The sequence below is a fragment of the Lepidochelys olivacea genome (assembly GCF_965140295.1).
Source record: "Lepidochelys olivacea isolate rLepOli2 genome assembly, chromosome: 3".
Taxonomy (NCBI): domain Eukaryota; kingdom Metazoa; phylum Chordata; order Testudines; family Cheloniidae; genus Lepidochelys; species Lepidochelys olivacea.
In genome coordinates, this window is record NC_140413.1 from 189,959,997 (window position 1) to 189,980,005 (window position 20,009).

Below are 20,009 nucleotides of genomic sequence, written 5' to 3' on the forward strand. Positions count from 1 at the left end.
AGTATATTTGGTGGGAAGGGTCCCTACACAGGACATTACTATTTTTAATTCACCTTTTAAGACAGCAGTTAGTGCAACCCTCTGGGTATGTCAACATTGCAATAGAAGACTTGCAGCTGGCTTGGGTCAGCTGACTTGGACTGAGGGGACTGGGGCTCTGGGGCTATAAAATTGCATTGTAGACATTTGGGCTTGCAGTGGAGCCTGGGCTCTGAAACCACATGAGAGGAAAGGGTCCAGAGCCCAGGCTCCAGGAATAAGGACTCCTGGAACCCTCAAAGTCCCTGTGCAACCTTTGAAGACAGTGCAGAGTATGCACCCTACCACAGGGGTTCATCATTCCTGGCTATCCTGGAGGAGTCTGAGGCCACAGCCACATTCCCATTTGGAGAAGCCAGTGTGGCTGTGAAAGCAAGCCAGGAGTACTCCTGGCATTCCCTGAGTGTGAGCACTGCAATAGAAGTTATTCCTTTCCGCAGGGGTGTAAGGCTGCAGGAGGCCATTGCGCCCCTGCCCAAAAAGTCTTCAGCCTCCTTGTTGGCAAAGGTTGACTCGGAATTGTGTGCTGTGCTGTTTCATAGAGACAAGTATCTGTATGGTGGGTGGAGTTAAAATTAAAGTTGTGTGAGTCCTGCAGGGTTCGCACACTGAACCATGTTCTTTAATTTACAGAGATTGGAAGCGAACCAAACCCTTCAGGTTTACGTGCACATATTTCTCCCAGGTCTCTCATTAATATTCAGATTCCCAAATGCCATCTGAATTCAGGCATTGGCTTGTGCGCCCCTCTGCACTCAGCTCCAGCCCACCTGCTGTTGCTACTTCATCCTCTGCTCCCTGATGAAGTCCTAGAGGTCCATGCTTGTTGTCTTCTCTTCCTCCACATGCGCCTTAGGATCGAGGGCACCAACATAGGGAGCTGTGGGTCTGATTCCTGTGGAAGGACTGGGGGGGCGGTAGGGCCTGGTATGCTGCTCCTCTCATACTTGTCCAGGAGCTTCTCATTCCCGATACCTACATAGTCAGTTACAGGTGTTGCTTTGGAAAGGGACATGTGTGTGAGAGAGAGACCCCTTCGAGATAGACGTGGGAAACAGCACGAATTGGTTGGCAAGGTGAGAAAGAACCATGTAGGGCTGGGTCAACTGAATGCTTAAATATGACAAATATCAGCTAATAAAAATTGATTTTGACTACTAAATATGTCAACGGCTTTTTTTATTCAGATCACTGATCCTTGCTAAAAGATTCAGCTGCATGAATACATAGTAAATTTCAGATGATTCTGGTTAAAACCTGGCTACATAGTTGAATTTTGTCACATTTTAGCAGAACCTAACCTCTGAGGCTTGTGTGGTTTGCCTCTCAAAAAGCAAGAATTTTAGAGTGTCTAACTCCTTTAAGCTACTTTGAAAATCCCAGTGATAAGGAATAGTCCAAATGCATGCTGTACCCTTCTTAAGATACTTTGCAATCCGATGAAGTGATCTGTAGCTCACGAAAGCTTATGTTCAAATAAATTTGTTAGTCTCCAAGGTGCCACAATACTCCTTTTCTTTTTGCAATCATTCTGTGCACCACATGCAGATATGAAACTGGTAGCATTTGAGTGATTATGATAAAGCTAAGAATATTTTCGTTTAGATGAATTACAAACACCCAAACCCTATGGAACAATGCAGGAACGTGGCCATTAGTTACTTTGTTCTTGCCCACAGCATTCTTTCAGGTTTTGAAACAGAAGTTGAGCAGTGGTTAATTTATGTTCATCCACATGTCCCAGTTCTTTAGGGGGCTGCAGAATCTCTTTCGAGATCTTTTTAGTTATGTAAACCTTGAAATCATGTTTCTGCTGTGCTCTAGATATCTGCTGCCAGAATCAAAACCAACGTTGAGGGTCAAACATGTGGGTGATGTACCTAGTGGTGCGAGTTACATGTCAGGAAATCAGAGCAAGCTGAGGAAAGATGATATGACTTACACACTTGGCTGAAGGAAAGGTGGAAGGAGATCAAGAGGAGAGTATAAAATAAAGGATATGGTGCCCAGGAAGGTGACGTTCTTCTTACACCCTCCTGTTGGATGGTTTTCCTGCTACAACCCAACTTCTTGACTTGGTGAGGATGTAAATTACATCAGTTTGCACTATTTGACACCAATCCACATTCAACTACATCAACTCATCTATGCCTGACTTAATCACCATCATCATCTCTGTGGCCTGCCCTGCAATTTCAGATTTGTCTGTTGGTTGCTGCAGCTCACTCTGTAAGTTCTTTGGCTGTCTTTGTGGCCCATGATTTATGGCTGGGCGAGGAGATTCAAGGCAATGCCAGTGCTACATGATATTTGGGTACTCAAGCAATAAGACACCTGTCACTCTTCTCTGGAAATACAGCTCTATGTCATCTTTGAATTTGGGGGGCCTGAATCTGTTCTGCAGGCTCTTCTGCAGTCATCTGTAGCTCTATTGGCTATGTTTTAGTATTAAAGTTTAACTCAGAGGGATTTAGAAATTGCTCTGGACAGTGTCGTGTTAGCAGGGTTTTGAACTCTGAATGGGAAAGATCAACAATGTGTCTTGTATGCATTTTATAAGAGATGACAGACTACAGCAAGTTACTAGGAGTCTATATTAGGGAGAAATCTTGCATGTAGTTTGGATGGGGATAAGAAAAAAATAGAGAAGGATATGGGGCTATTTTTGTTCTGCAACAAGATATCTTATGGTCAGTTTATTAAACAGGTCAGCCAGAAAGGACAGCAGCTTAGTGAGTTGTGTTTAGCTGCAAGACATGCCTGGACTAAACAGAAATGTTCATTCCTGCTTAAGCCAGACAATCTCACAACTATCAGCTGTGAGCTACACCATGGACAACTGCTAGCCTATCCTTGCATTAGGGACATGTTGATACTAGTCTGTTCTGACACCTTTTATCAGCTCCAAAAAGTAGCCTTGTTCTTCTCAGTGTATCATTTCTTCTCTGCTAAGTTTCGATAGTGTACGGTTTAAGACATGCGCCTTGAATGTACAGCAATTCACTGGAGTCTATTCACATGCTGACACCTGGACACTGAAACAGGAGGATGGCAGCGTAGCCTCATAACTTGAATTCCACTCCTCGCTTGACTGTCATCAACATGCCTGCCATAAATGAATTTCATTGTGATGTTGCTGTGGACTCAGCCTCTGGTTGGAGGCAATTCTTGGCTGATTGGGTAGGGAAGCCACATTTGAAAGAGAAATCTGTATTTTGCTGATGATGGGGAGGGACCAGAGTAGCTGGCAGGTGATGTGGTGTCTATCTTTGCAACTTCAATAAGTCAGTGGAGGAATCAGGCTCCTTCCTTTAGTAGTGTAGCGTCTGTTTACTTCTGTGTACAGTGCAGCGCTGTCTCCCCAGTGGGGCTGGTGACATCTGCACTAAACAGGGAGACTGAATTTGATTGATATTATTAACTGTGGTGTTACAACACTTTTCAGTTTCCACTGGGCATTTTTTTGGGTGAGAGCATAACCTTTTCCCTCTCCTGACATGCACAGATTCACTTAAATATGTTTCTTTTCCCTTTCCCCCAACTTTTTTTTCAGAGCCTCTTGACATGAAATAAACTCTTGCTGTTGTAAAATCAGTGAATGGAATCATGAATATATTTCTTGTCCTTGACACCAAACTGAATAGTTGCTTAACTCTGTGAGGGTACTCAGAGCCCTTGCATCCCTCTTTGCATTAACTTTGGAGAAGAAGAGACGCAGAAGAGGAGGGAGGATGACTCCATGTATTCCCTCCTGCTCCTCAGTGCCAAGCCAGTTTGCTATCTCCTTGCCTGTGCTGAAGTATCCTATATGAAATGCTGTGCAGAGCAGCAGTGAAACGGGTTTCAGATCAAATAAGAACCAACTAATGCAGACTCCTTAGGGGCAGCATCGTCTCCCTGGTGATGAGTTAGATACAGTGTGAACCCTACCCACCACTGTAAATTGAGACTCTGAGCATTCGTTTGTGTGTTGCTTTTACCTATCTTCTTTCAGATGTCACCAACAGGAAGCAACCAGAACCTTAATTTAGAGCTCGAACCAAACCCAAGGCTGTTTTGCTATTTTCAGAGATGCAACTTGTTTTAAATGTTCTCCCTCCCCTACATGTTTTGGCTTAGTGGACGCACTAAAACACTGACAGAATGGATTGTTGCTTTCATGGTATTTCTAATCCATGCAAAATCAGCATGGAGTGGATATATTTCCTCTCTAGTGAGCTTTCAAGTCCTGGAAGATTTGCACGAGTTAGGAGAAGTACCCAACAAGGATCAGGACTTCAGCATTTTATTTGGAACAGAACTGCAAGTTTTCTTTAGATTCACCTGGCACAAATTTAGAAAAGAAACTCAGAAATGCACTCAGATTAAAGCTGCTAAAAATAGCACTAATTTGATTAGTATCTCTGCACAAAAGTCACATTTACAGGGTTAGTCTGTGGACACACACACCACTTTTATCATTATTTATTTATTGCATTATTTGTAAATCAATGTTAGAAGCTGCTGGTGAAGCTCCAAACTGCTGAGGCGTCTCTCCCGCTTCTTCACCTTCAGTTTAGTCCTTGTTCTTGGACCAAATAAGAGAGGAACCTGAGATCTGTGTATAAAATGGAGGACCACATAATTTCTGTATTGTGCATACAAATCCAAGTGATTGCAATGCCAGTGCCTAACTTTATGCTGTGGTTTGCCCATGCAATTGTGGTAACTATACACACAGGTGACTCACACCATTGCACAAACTACTCGGGCCTCTTTGGTAAACATTTGTGTGTTTTCACTTGTACTCCAGGAAGGTTAAAAAGTGCTATCTCTTCTTCTTTTGCTAGACATCCAGGACTCATCCCCTGTTGAATCTCCATAGGCAAGATAAATCACTCCCCGAATAAACAACCTAAGGGACCAATGTTAAAAGGGAAGGCTTTGTGTAGAAAACTGATTGTGTCCTGTATGTACCAAATTAGACACGGTCTCTCCAGGACCCAGGGACTTCCCAATGGAATGGGAAAAGACAGTGTTTCAGTGGCAGTAGTGAGGAAGGCCTGGCAGCATTGCAGAACTTTCCAGCAGGCTTCTAGAGATCAGTAAGCTCAGGTGTCTCCAGGCATGCACATGGCAGCCCTAGTTATCTGACCGCAAGGACGTCATGTGCATTTCACACTTAGTTTCCATTCCTAGTAAAAACCACTCCTGAATTCAGTATGTCAGGGCAAAAAATTATGCTTGCTTGTATAAGGACTTTATTAAATGGGTCTGTGAAAAATACTGTTTTGTTTGTGTGCTATCACTTATCTCTGCATTCATGATTAAGGATTAAACTTACTGTGTCCCTTACATTCAGATTCAGATATCAAGGAGCTCTTTCTTTTTATTCTGATATATCAGTTTACATCTGTTTTAATTTTTTGTTGTCATAGCATGTGTATGTCGGTCTAACCCTCTCATTGTTTCCATGCAGAGTACATTTACCTCCCAAAACTATTTGATTTCTGGAGACTCCTATTCTTAGCTGGAATAGCTGAGAACTGTGACAAAAGTCTGACTAGCGTGGCTGCGTGTATGGTCCCAGGGATAGGCTGGCTTTACTTGCTCTGTGTTGTTCATATTGTTTAGAGGTCTGTTGCAAAATGACAGCTTTCACAATGACAGCTACTCCTTTAACAAGCAGTCATGCTCAACAGTCATTGCTTGATTGCCAATATTTACCTTGCTTTATTACATTACTGTAAATTTTGGTTGGCTAGCACAGCCAATGGATGACTCTGACAATCTGGAATCTGAACGGCGCTGATGAAATTAAACACCACCTTTGCGTGCCATCTGAGCCTCTGGACAGGCAAGTGAAAATAAATGTCCAAAGGTTATACTTTATATAGCCACAGACTTGACCTCTAAGTGCCTTAAAAGGGCTCACATACTTAAAGGTGCATTACTAGGCCTTACACTAATTCACTGTGATAGCTAAAGTGCTTTGTGTATACCACAGGAGACCAGAAGCCCTTGAGGATCCTTTAGAGCAGAGTGTTTGGGCAGTTAGCATTACTCAGCTTGAATTTTGTATTTGTATCCAGTCATGAGTGAAAGTAGGAGTAGACCATTTGCATATTGTTTTGGTATAAAGCTAGAAAAATGCTTCCATATGGGTAAGTCATGTAACTTCACCCTGTGTATGTTTTTCAGATACCTGAAAAACCCTAAACAAGACAAGATCCATTTTTTTTTGCTGAGGTTTTCTTAGGAACGTTCATCCCTCCTTGTGTTTAAGTTTGCAGATCTAACCAAGAATACTTGAGACTGATTTTAATTCTTAACTAGATGGACATGATTTATTAATTCACATTTGAAGTAACAATTGCACTCAGGAAGAATCAGCGGAAAGCTTTAATTACAGTGGCAGATATGCAGAGATGTAGCATGCCCCCATCCAGATTTCACAACATATAATTATCATAATTTTTTAATTTTTTTATTTGAAGAATGATGGTGGAGACCAGAATCCACTGGCTACCCACTCTGCTTCAAAGCAGCATCTAAATCAGATTTGAAACTTTAAATAGATAATTTTCTAACTTGCTTGTTAGTGCCTAGCTATATATATATATATATATATATATATATATATATATATTTATAGACTTCACACCCACTCTGAAGGGTCTTGCCTAACCCAGCTATTATTTTTACATCTGAGCCAACTTGCACTTTCTGTCCTCAGCTCAAAGAAAAAAGATGTTAAACGGTCAGTGTGCACTGGCACGTGAGCTGTGATTAGGTAATTTGGGATCACACCACAGAAATCACATATGGGCTTTTGGGACTGGGAATTCCATTCCTGTTCAAACAATGATCAGGTAGGGGAGGGAAGATTGGGGGGGGGGGATCATAGTTCCTGAAAAGCAAAATTGCACCATTGAAAAAGAAAGTAAAAGCAAACAAACAAACATCTTCCTCTCCTTATTCTGGGGGGAATGAAATTCAAAGACAAAGAAATACTGTAGCACATATTGAACCAAAATGAGGTTACATTAACACATGAGCACCTGTAGTTATGGCTTCAATCCAACTGGCCATAACCCCCTGTTTTCTGTCATTCATAAGCCTTGAAGTATTTTCCCCTAGGTCTGAGACTTTCCATGCCTGGTCTCAGTTCCAAAGTGAATTTCTGCCCTTTTTTCGTTCATTTTATTTTCATGTTTATTCTATTTTATACCTCTTTAATTCCCCTAATCCTCAGCTATCCTTTTTTTATCCGTATTCCCTCACCCCTCCTCTATCAATTGGGGTTAACTGCCCATTAAACCTGTGTTGAGATTATTATAAAACTGGTGGCTGTTAATGCTAACCTTTGCAAAGTCAATTTGTTGAAGCCTGGGGAATTTTTGATCTCTGAGCATAAATAACTCCAAAATATGTGCAAAGTTCAGACCTAGACTTCAAAAAACTCCAGACCTGAGTATGTCCAGATCTAAGGTTGTTGTTTGACCCATTATGAAGAACTAATGGGGCAGCTGTAAAATTCCAATTCTAATGCAGATTACAATTCTCAACCCAGGCCCCAAAGTTAAGGTATTCTGGATCCATTGTTCTGTGGAAGGCCTATCTATAGGCAAAAACTGCTTCAGAGCTCATATATGGTCTCACTGAGGGAAACAAATGTTTTAGAACTACAGAATTCTAAGGGATTGAATCGTGGACACCTGTCACTAGCTACCCAGCATGCAGTATTGTGTGCAGTGTGGGTATTCTCGTGGGACTGTGGTCCAGTTTTCAAGATGATAACCAGGAAGAGGGAAATTAAATCCTAAATTCCCTGAATACTGTGAAAGTCACTGAAAAGTAATAGTTTAATATTCAGGTCTGGAGATGATGGGCTTCTAGAGTGAGGAGCTAATTTGTGCCACTCTAGCTCCGCTTGGTGATCTGTGAGCTGCTGGGCAATCCTTGAACCTTATGGGAGGAGAAGTCTGTTCCTCTTTCACCTCCCACTCCACACATACGCACAACCACATATACAGTCCCAATATGGAGGAGACATGAAGAAAGTGGTGGAGGATCTCCTGCTTTAGGATAGGACATGGGGGTGCAGGATAGACCTAAAACTAATGAAAAAGCATTGAAAGAGATCCCAGCTCAGCCCCACTGCCCTGGCTTGAATAGGGAGGGGAAGATCCTGATGACCCATCCCCTAGGAGGGTGGGAGAGAGAGGGGAGTCCCAAAGTGGTAACTGGGTGGCTACCTCCCCAAGGCTAGAGAAGAGAGAGAGAAGGATAAAGGAAAGCAGTTATGGGGCAATCATTGAAAGGGTAGTGTATGCTAACCAATGCACAGTTATGGTTATTTCTTGTTCTAAATAGAGGTAATTTCAGATACCATTGTGTGGTGCTGGCAAATGCTAACTTTTTATTGGCAACTGCTGTTCTATAGATGGGGTATTTGGGGTAGCAGACACAAAAGGTGAAGTGACTTACTGAAACTCACACAGCAAGTCAGAGGCAGAGCTAGGACTAGACTCCATGGGCTAAATTCTCTTCTGGTGTAAATTGACCCAGCTCCATTGAAATCTCTAAAGCTATGCAAATGTATGCCAATGGAGAATTTGGACCCACATCCCCAGCTCCTAGTCCACTGACCCAATCGCCTGGAACCAAACTACCTCTCATAAAGCAGGACAGCTCACAGCCAGTTCTCCAGAACTGTACTGCTCTATGAATTTGGATCTCACTGTGTGTGTGCCTATACAAAGGGAGCAGCTAGTTTCCCACAATGCCCACTGATGCGCAATGTGTTTTGGTGGGCAGACTGGTGTGTGCACTTGAGAGCAATTCATTTACCACTTGGGGGAAAAGGAGGAAAATGGAAACAAGCAAACACTTTTTTCCTCACAAAGTATTTTATTCTGTACTTCTTCTAAATCAAAGTATTCGAAAATTATATACGAAAGTTCAGGCACAAACTCTGAGAATTGGGCTTGAAATCTAAAGTTAGAGGTGTCATTTTACCCACACATGACATTCTTGAATTACATTAAAAGCTTTTGGAGCTTCTCTCAAAACCTCATGAAACTTCATACCCCAGTACAAATGCAGACGTACGTTTCTGAAGTAAAACATGCTACGTCTTCTTCCGATATCATCAAGACAGTATAGAGAAGGATCCTGTTCACTTTCTTAAACCTTCCTTCAGAAATATGTAACTTTTACAGGGCAACAATGTGGTGTAAAGCCCACTGCGCTCATAGCACGTGTACTGACTGTTCCTACCTGCTAAGTGTGGACCTCATCCTACGGAAGATCAAGCCTTCCTGGTACAGCAGAGCAAACCTTGTTAATTATAGCTTCAGTCTGTTCAGTAGCCGTCTTCTACCTCCTTCTCCTCATCCATCCAAGTCAGGATCTATTTTTGTTGCCTGGATGAGAGCAGCAAAACGGTCAAGCCAAAATTGGAAGTGGTCAGCCAGACAATTGCGCACAGTGCCTCATCAGACATAAAGCAGTGTGTTACCAGAGATCCCTTAGAACTAGCAAAGAGGCTGCTCACCTTCATGTGACTTGAAAAGAAGTGCTTTTTTAAAGGTTCTCTGAATGTTTATGAGTAAACAAACAAGAGGGCGAGTAGGCCATCCATGTCTGTAAATCCCGGCCCCCTCTACCCCAGAGCACCAACTGAATAGCCGTAAATAAGGCAAGTGCAAGACTGTACTTGAAAATAAAAGAGCAAAATAAAGCTCTATTCTCTGCTTGGCATGGTTTCTGACTGTGTTTGCTGTCTGACAGTGTCACTGTGAATTACAGTACATTGGGTCGTTATTACATATGTGGTGGCACAGACAACAAGAGCAACATGGGAAATCTTATGTATTTCTTTTTTTGTCACTGAATAAGTGTTGTCCTTTTCTCCGTTACTTTTAGATCACTATAAATCCAGCTACAGATGTTTGGAATTACATTTAAGGCGTCTGACTAGCTTAACCCAGCAATGTTACTATGTACGCACCAGACCTATCAGCTGTCTACTTGAAAAAATGCCACCCACCGGCTTCACTCGATGGGGAGCTTGGTGGAGCTGGAGGCACTGAGAGAGCCCCAGTTGAACAGAGGAAGAGAATGCACTGAAGGCTCGCGGGGGGAGGGGGCGGGGGGCTCACGGGCGGGGGGGGGGCCTCCCCTTCAGAGTCTCTAGCTACTCATTGGCTAGCTTGGGGAGGACAGAGGTGATTGGTCCCACACCCTTCCCTTTCATTAATTTAAAAGCTAGCCTGGATGGCATATGGAGTCCTTTTTGCTCTTTCCAGCAGCCTCATGTTCCCCACACCGTAATGGTAGCTTCAGAGCTGTATTTTGCAGATGTGGCAGGTCTGACCAATCTCTTGTTTTGGCATCAGGAAAGAATTTTTTTCTTTCCAAATTGACAGAGACCTGGAGAGTTTGTCACCTTTCTCACAGCATAGTTAAATAGGAATATGATTTAATAATTAAGTATAGTACTTGGTAAGGTTTGTTACAACTTGTGGCTGGTTTTCAATGCCTGGGGTTTTACTGATGGACCTTGTACTCATATGATAAGGAATATTTTGTGGCCTTCATGGGCCAAGGGTCCCCTTTTAGTACCCTCTGTCCCCCTCAGGGAAAGCAGGTGGTTGGTAGGACTCAAAATTGAACTGAGGGGTAGGCTGAGGAGAATATACCCCAACTTATGGGTTATACAGTAGGAGTCCTGTGATTCCACAGTGGAACCACTTAAAATGCATGCTAGGTGAGAGTCTGGGTGACAGGGTGGGTAGCATCCCTCCCCTGTGTTAAGTTTAATAAAGTTGTGGCCTGCTGCTTAAAATCCATTCCTGTGTTTGTCCTCAGTCACTGCTGTCTCCACACTGAGCAGGACAGGATTCCAGGCATCCTGGGACAAAGGAACAAAATCCAGCTCATTCTCTGGGGCTAATGCAGACTCAGGAAGCAACACAGCTCTTCCATTTTTGAAAAGGAAGAATTATAAAAGCAGAGACAATCATTACTTTTAAACCTGATGTTGTTCTGAGTGTTAGAGTACTTACTGAAGGATAATGTAATTCCTAGAGCAGATGAAGAGAATTGTTAGCACCAAATCATATGTTTATCTGGCCCCCTGCTCTACAGTGTCCGACTACTTCCCAAGTATTTATCCTCATCACACCCCGGCCAGGTAAAGAGGTATTATTATTCCCATTTTACAGATGGGACATTGAGACAAAGGGAAGTTACAATCAAAAGTGCTCAGCACCCGCAGTTGGGGTTAGATATTCAGAAAAACTCAGTATTCCAGGTAATGAATTCCGTCTGAAACTCTGGACATAAAAGTCCCAAAGGGAGCAGAATGCTTTTTGAAAAGTGAGCCCCTTTGATTTAAGTGCTGAAGGGGATCTGAGCTCTTCAGCAAATCTGACCCTAATTGTGGGTGCTAAACACTTGAAAATCCTCTAGAGCAGCACAACTACAAGGACTAGCATGCCAGTCTTCATGCCTCCCAGCCCAGTGCCTTAATTACAAGACCAGCCTTCCTCTGACCTGGTCTCTGCCATGGTCCCTTATACCCAAATTTATTTTATGAGTTAATAAGTGCACTAAACAGCATTTTTTGTCTTGATACCTATTTTTGTCCTTCCGATCTCTCAACCTGTAGTATTTTCCTTCCACAAGGTGTAGAAGAGGAGCCATATGTGGATTCCCTTTGATGATATTTTTCCAGAAGACCTTGTAAGTTGACATTAATTATTTTGACTGCATGCATGTATTCATCACTGCAGACTGCTGTTCAACTATTTTGGCTTTTTTATAAAAAAAAGGTGGGGGGAATATAGGGAATCTTGTGCTACGTTGAAATATTGTTTTAGAAAGAGCTCAGTGGAATCATGTTCAGTTCTACAAAGATCTCCAACAACTCAGAAGCCCTTCTGCAAACCCTGGCCAAAGATCTGAATTGTTTAGTAGTTGTTTCACTGTAAGAAGTAAATGTAATATTTAGCAGATTAGTACTTGGGCACGGATGGGACCCAGCCCTGCTATATTATTAAAATTAAAAACTGTCCTGATGCCTCTTCATTATGGGGTAGGTTGGCTTTAGAAGATTTGAACACATTATCTTCAAAGTTATCTCTGTTGATATGTGAGTTGTTGACCTGCAGCAGGCAGGAGCTCAAATCAGTGCTGTACTTTTCTTTTTCCAACAAAGCCATGGAAATCTGATGGACTTGCTGGGCAATATTAAATCCCAAGCAAAAGCTTTATAAAAGCTACTTCAGAACACTATCAAATTATTAGTATGCTTTCTCATAATACAGATGGCTTCTCATTTTATTGAGAGAGAGAGACAGAGAGAAAGAGAGAGAGAGATTTTTTCCAGCCCTCTTGGGAATGATTTTATTGAAAGTATCAAAATTGGGAAGATGACTGCATCATTTCTCTGATGCCAGGGGTCAGAATCTTTGACTGGTTTGTAGTAATGTAACATATAAAAATTCACTCAGCTCTCATTCTCTGCCTTTTATTTAATGTACAATCCAGCTAGAGCCACTTTCATTTTTCACATTACTGTCCCTCACACTGAATGTTTGCCTTTGGTGTTTTAAATATTTCTGATCATGGATCCTAAGACAGGGAAAACCTTAGGAAAATTGCCGTTGGCCTAATATGCATGAATGTATAGTTGCCAATAAAACAGCATTTTGTTATTCTACCTGAATAACTGACACTGAATAAACATGTACTGCATCTCTTGTTGGAAGGTGTTGCTTGAAATGTGGTTCTGCTCTGTAAAGTGTCTATATAAAATTGGCATCTTTTTACTAGTTCCCTGGGAGTCACATCTGCATACTTTAGTGATTAAAATAAGTGATTAATACTTTAGCTTCTGTTAATACTAAATAGCAAATACAACTGAAAGACAGCGGATGTAAAAACTGTAAACTGTTGGCATCTACTCCTTCTTGTGCATTGCTATCGAATAGGTTTTTTGAGTTTCAGTAAAGGGGCCATCAGTTACACCTGTGCAACCTTACTGAAGGCTTAACCCCTCCCAGAGCATAATTTGAAGATAATGGTCTGAAGGCATGAAAAAATATCCAGCAAATGCATTCTCCCTGCCATGCATGGCTGGGCCCTTGGAGTACAAGTCTTTTGCATTGCAATACTAATGTATAAAATATTGGCTGCCAAACCAAACTCACAGTGTTGAAGTTTGAATTGACATGTTCAAAGAGGGCTGGTTCAAGTAGGTTCTGATTTCCTTTAGAATTGTTCAGCTAGCCCCACAGTGCTATATCCACCTTGGTTAATTATAAATAAATGTTAGGAGGCCTGTATGTTGTTAGTTAGAGGTTCAAATCCAGTTCCTGTGGGTCAAGAGTTACAAAATCCACCAGCCATTTAATTCAGGGTTGAGGAACATTGGTGAAACAACAAAGAGAAGCTTACTGTCCAGGATCTCTCTATGCATGTGATCCTTGTGTTACAGAATCCTCATCTTTGTTTGCATGGAGAAACGAACCCCAACAAGCCGTCTATAAATACCTCAACTTCCACTACTCATAACTAGCTCTATTAATGCATCCCTTTCCCAAACATCCCACTTCAAAATGGGCAGGTTACTGAAGTCTGCCTGAGTGCCCCAGACATCATAGGGCCCAAGAAAACCAAGGACCAGGACTTACTGCTCTGCTTCTGTCTATGCCTTCTCTATTCTGTGAATACATGTGGTAGTGAGTGTAATCTTACACATTTCCCAAGAAATAAACTCACTTAAAATATTATCAACGAACAAACACTACTAGTATCTTTCTGAGATCTGATTTGGTAGCTAATTTACAAATGATTGACTACACAGTTGTGAGAGCATGGGAACCTATATGAGCAATTGTCAGCACTAGAATAGTAGATTTCAGAGTAGCAGCTGTGTTAGTCTGTATCCGCAAAAAGAAAAGGAGTACTTGTGGCACCTTAGAGACTAACAGATTTATTTGAGCATAAGCTTTCGTGAGCTACTGCATCTGATGAAGTGAGCTGTAGCTCACGAAAGCTTATGCTCAAATAAATTTGTTAGTCTCTAGAATAGTAGAGAAACCAATTGTTAAGAACTGAAAACTATAGCAAAGAAGAAAGTCCTTGAAGGAACAGGGCAGAAGGTCTGCTCTAAGCATGAATTTATGAAAATGCTTGGTCAAAACAAAAGAAGATGGCAGCATCATTTCACATATGTGTTCCTCGTGGTTGGTTATTATTATTCCAATTTTTGACACTTGAATGAAATGTGGTATAATTGGGCTTCAGAGCCACTGCTTCAGGCAACATCAATTGCCTTTTTTAAAAATGATGATGGCATTGAGGGAGAATCTTTTTTTTCCTTTTATTTTTTGAATTTGCTGCGCACTCAGTGCCTCTTGCACAATACACAGAAGGGGCATTGTACTCCTGGGAGGGCCTGCAATGCTGGGGGACTGATCCTGTGAAGAAATATGAGATGGAGAAGAAAAGTAAACATACTGTAGGACGTTACACTACAGCTACTCCAATGGTATTCCTCCTTCTTGTCTCTCTCTAGCCTTTTAGAGAATACTGTTCCCTGCCTTTTTTAACTTTGATTCAAGTTTGAATTCTATCAAATTTGAAGGACTTGAAGCTGCCAAGAAAGGAAAATCTTTTCCTAAACTGTTCACTTCTACCATAAAAAACACCATTGCATCTTTTGTTTGTATTTATTTGTATGCTGCGTGTTTGGTTGGTTTTGTTTGATTTTGGGAGGTGGGGCTGCAATTTAAGGTGAAAGAGAGACTGAAACTTGTAAGTTTTAAAGGTTCTCTGAGCAGGAACAGGAAAGATTTGGTTTATGTTTTGCTTTTGCAGTAGGAATTATTTGTTTCATAGTGAACAGCAAAGCTTTTAAAAATAAAGCTGAAAGTGCCAAAGAGAATAACAGAAAAAAATGAACATACCAAAGGGTGAATCTTCAGGGGTCTGTGCAGGAGGCTGAGTTCTGCTCCATATAGCTCAGAAGGGGAGATGAAAAGGTGCTGGTATACTACCTACTTCTCCCCAATCCAGGGGCTGCTTCTGCCCTGGCACAATTTATAGTAGTATTGTGGCTGCTTAAAATTTCAGTGGCCGCAAATGGACCATCCACTGATCAGATCACCGGAGTACAGCAGCATTCCAGCCACAACCCCAACACCAAGGCAGGGTGGTGGTGCAGAGCCACATAGTTGGCTCTTCCCAACCTGGGGATTCCCTTGCTCTAGCCTAGGAGAATTCCAGCCAGCTGGTTAAACCTGTGTATTTAAGCTTTGCACTGTCACTGGAATGGCTGGTGGAACAGGGGACCAGGATTTGGCCCTGTATGTATAGATTAAATAAACAAACCCTGGATCCAAGCACTCCCATTTGCAGCTCTATCACTATAATAGGCCAGAGTGAAAACATTGTCAAAGGATGGAACCATTCAGAACCCAATCCAGACATCAGCTCCTCAGGCCTACCACTTCTGCATCTACTTACCAGGCAGATTCTGAGTTCTGGCTTCCTTGTTTCCGCTGTGACAGCTGGTAAGATTGCAAATACCTGAAGCAGAGCTGGAAGCTGGCTGTATGTCTTCAGCTGTAGCAGGGCTTCAATCCTGAACTCTGATACTTTTTTTTTCAAATGCATTGCTTTAAAATGGAAACCTTTGTGCAATTATTAAGTGTAGACGTTTAACTAGTAATGATTTAGGATCTTAAACAATTCTTAAACATTCTTTTTAACCAAACCTTTGCAGTTAACCTTTAACAGCTTCCAGTTTATGGAATCTTTTACAAGATGGGGCAGGAAATCAATAACTCTAAGCAAAGCAAAAGCAACAGCAATAGCATCAGCATGGTCCATATCATCCTGGTATGCCAGCACTAGTGATCACTTAGAGCAAGCAGGAACCTGGAAGCAAAACAGCTGTGTTCTCTGGCTGGTTTACTTTTCCATTTTAAACTAGGTTTCAGAGTAACAGCCGTGTTAGTCTGTATTCGCAAAAAGAAAAGAAGTACTTATGACACCTTAGAGACTAACCAATTTATTGGAGCATAAGCTTTCGTGAGCTGCAGCTCACGAAAACTTATGCTCATTTTAAACTAGTTCACCACTAAGAGAAGGGAGAGTGAAGCACACTGAGTCACTGTCACCTAGGAAAGGAACACTGAGTGAAAGATGTTTGTATGCAGAGTATGGCCTAAATCCATTGATTTCAGAGAGATCACTAGTTTGTGTATTGCAAGCAGGATTTAGACCTGTATTTAGTCTTGATGTTATTTTGGTCAAGGCTTTTGTTCTTGTTTTATAGAATTTAAGTAGCACAAGCCAGAGAGAGACTTAATGTCAGCCTAGTCATCTATCCATCTCATCTTCTCTCTCTATACAAAAAATCTTTCAGTAAGTTCAGCTCCCCAGTGCTTTTGTCTCACATGTTAAAGAGCTGGATGTGAGGTCAGGCACTAACTGTTTCATGTGGATAGAGTAAGTCAGTCTAGGTCTTCTTCTCTTCCTCCCCTTAATTCCTCTGAATATCCTGCTATGGAAACAGCCTCTTTTGTGGCAATGGGGGCTTTCTTTGTAAACAGCACACTGCTCAAATGCATCAAAAAGCAATCTGGGGACATCCATGGGACTGCTACGAATATGTTAGGTGTATGATAATGCCAACAAAGCTGGCTGAGGGGCTAACTCTCCAGTCCAAGGACTGCTGGAGCACTCTTTTGACTCACTTAGTTCAAATATAGTGCTGGAAAGGGACTGCTCAGATTTTAAGTAGACTGAAATTGGGTAGTTCAGGCGTCACATGTCACTTGGAGAATAGATTGTGATGTTTTTGACCGATAGTGTCTAGCCGCTGGGAAAGGCGATAACAGCACTACTACTGATGACAGCTGTGGGAGCTTCTTTTTTCACTCAGTGGTAGAGCCTACTCCTTTCAGATCCCAGGGGATCAGAGTTCACAGGGAATGTTACTGACAGACTGAAAAAACCTGTTGCTCATAATAACTAATCTGCTGTGAGGTCTCCCCCCAGATATATGTGTGGGGACTGATTGGGTTGAATCCTGCATTCTTCTCCCCATAACCAGCACTGAATCCTTTTTTGATCTTGGGAAAATCACTTTAACCTCTTTGCCTCAGTTTCCCCATCTGTAAAAATGGGCTAATTATACTCACCAGGGTGTTGTGAGAATGAATGAGGTAATATGTGTAAAATACTTTGAGAGGAAAAGCTCTTCACTTTATAGCAGGCTCAGCATCATTACTGTTTATTATTCTAAGGGAATCATTGCTCTCAGCACACTTCTGCCAAAAGATGCACTGAAAGTTATACAAGTGGCACAGAAACGAAGTTCCATAGCTTTGTTTGTGTGGTAGTTTGGGGTTTTATTTGGGAGGGGGTGGGTACAAGTGGGAGGACAGGGCAGGGGAGAAGATGGTGTTGAGTTGTGCTTTTAAAGATGGAACCAGGGACAAGAATCTCCAGGCTAACATCCATAATGTAGCATTAACTATATGAACTCGGAGGAAATGCACAGTTGTACTTACTGTGTAAACTATTCCCCTAAACATCAATATACAGCTCTCTATCCTTTAGGATTTCTTTCTGTGTTCTCTCTCTCTTTCCCTCTCAGCTTTAACAAACATAAAAGTGAACATAAAAGACAAAGATAAATGCATTATGCTGATATAAGCACATATCATATGCATAAATGCTTTGTACGATGCAGTGGCTCTGTACCAGATTTGCTCCAATCTCACCCCCCAGTTACAGCGACTTTCCATACGGTGCAGCTTGCACTGTACACTCCCTCAGGTTCATGTGAAAACTACTGTGAAAGCACAGTCATTGATTTTTGTGGGTTTAGTGCCAGAGCAATTTTAGCTGGTACGAGGCTGATTTCTCTGACTTTTGCTTTTCTGCTCTTGATACTGCTGTGTCAAACTCAACACCTTTCACAACACTAGCCTCCTCCTCAGAATAACAAAGCATTCATCACCTCCTCCTCCTCCTCCTCACTAGCATTGTCAGCATCAGTGGCGGGAGGGTGCTACAGGCAGCTGTATTTGTTTTGACAGTGACAACTTTAGAAAGAATCTGCTGGGTTCGATGTCTGTGTGTGTGTATATATATTTTATTTTTGGGGACTTATACAATTGTGTATTTTCTTTTGCAAAGGAGGAACAGTAAGGCTGCAGCCTCTGGGCTTTAGACTCCTCATGCTATGCTAGTCATTGTGTTGATACAGTACATATCTCAGATTGCAGATAACTATTTAGATGGAGGGAGTTTTTCAAGTCTTCCAATTAGTCTGTGATAATCGTAGTAAAGTGTCATAAATATAAAGGGAAGGGTAACCACCTTTCTGTATACAGTGCTATAAAATCCCTCCTGGCCAGAAGCAAAACCCTTTCACCTGTAAAGGGCTAAGAAGCTAAGGTAACCTAGCTGGCACCTGACCCAAAATGACCAATGAGAGGACAAAATACTTTCAAATCTGGAGGGGGGGGAACAAAGGGTTCGTCTTTCTGTGTGATGCTTTTGCTGGGAACAGATCAGGAATGCAGCCTTACAACTCCTGTTAAGTTAGTAAGTAATGTAGCTAGAACATGCGTTAGATTTCCTTTTGTTTAATGGCTGGTAAAATAAGCTGTGCTGGATGGAATGTATATTCCAGTTTTTGTGTCTTTTTGTAACTTAAGGTTTTTCCTAGAGGGATTCTCTATGTTTTGAATCTGATTACCCTGTAAGGTATTTACCATCCTTATTTTACAGAGGTGATTCTTTTACTTTTTCTTTAATTAAAATTCTTCTTTTAAGAACCTGATTGATTTTTCATTGTTCTTAAGATCCAAGGGTTTGGATCTGTGTTCACCTGTACAAATTGGTGAGGATTCTTATCAAGCCTTCCCCAGGAAAGCGGGTGTAGGGTTTGGGGGGATATTTTGGGGGAAGATGTCTCCACGTGGGCTCTTTCCCTGTTCTTTGTTTAAAACGCTTGGTGGTGGCAGCATACGGTTCAAGGACAAGGCAAAGTTTGTACCTTGGGGAAGTTTTTAACCTAAGCTGGGAAGAATAAGCTTAGGGGGTCTTTCATGCAGGTCCCCACATCTGTACCCTAGAGTTCAGAGTGGGGAAGAAACCTTGACATAAAGATTTTGTTTTTCCATTCCACTTTAAATATATATACTGAAAGCTCAGTTTTGATCTTAGGGACATGGTTGTATAGCACAACATATTGTCTAAAACCAGCTATTGTTCATGCCTAAGTGTATGAGATCAGGATCGGAGCATAAAGTTCAGCCAACAAGGATCTCAAAAATTCTCTACCCAGAGATGCTCAGTGTCCAGCATGTAGAGAGAGCTCTTCCTTTAGTTCTAGTATATTGTTATCGAGAATTTCTCATTTTTTTTCCCCTCAAAGAATTAGTCCCACAAGATCTACTGCCAGGAATGAAAATTTTGTGGTTAGAAACACTGATTGATTGGCTCAATCCTAACGCATCGGTGTATAGAAGGCATTTGGATCCCAGACATTCACGAATACTTAGTCAGGAGGGAATGAAACATTTGAGAATGAAGATGAGACTTTTGTGTATTTTTAATGTCAAGTTTTGTCCAAAGAACACATTGCGGTTATTCCCTCTGAGAAATAAGAAAAGTTCTTTGAAATCAAGTGCATTATTTTTAGAATCTTACAAACACATGCCAAAAATATTAATTTAACTTAAGTTTAAATCTTGTCAAAATCAGAATAGTTTTGTATCTCTGCAATTATACTGGAGACATTACTAACTTTGGTCTTCAGCCTCCAAATAGTTATGCACATGGTTCACTTTGCACATGTGAACAATCCTGCTGAAGTCAATCTGACTGTTACAAAGATTTTTGTCAATATATCTTTTATAAGATTTTAACTAAAACCCATCCCTCCTTATTTTTTC

General features: G+C 41.5%; 1 long non-coding RNA gene across 4 annotated transcripts in view; it reads left to right on the forward strand.

Moving 5' to 3' along the window:
• The window catches only part of LOC311518416, a 786,470-nt gene that overhangs the window by 649,949 nt on the left and 116,512 nt on the right, over positions 1-20,009 (forward strand). For all 4 annotated transcript variants that reach the window (XR_014710978.1, XR_014710979.1, XR_014710980.1 and 1 more), the window contains one exon: positions 11,713-11,769. This is a non-coding gene — a long non-coding RNA (uncharacterized lncRNA). The remainder of the gene's footprint in view (positions 1-11,712; positions 11,770-20,009) is intronic.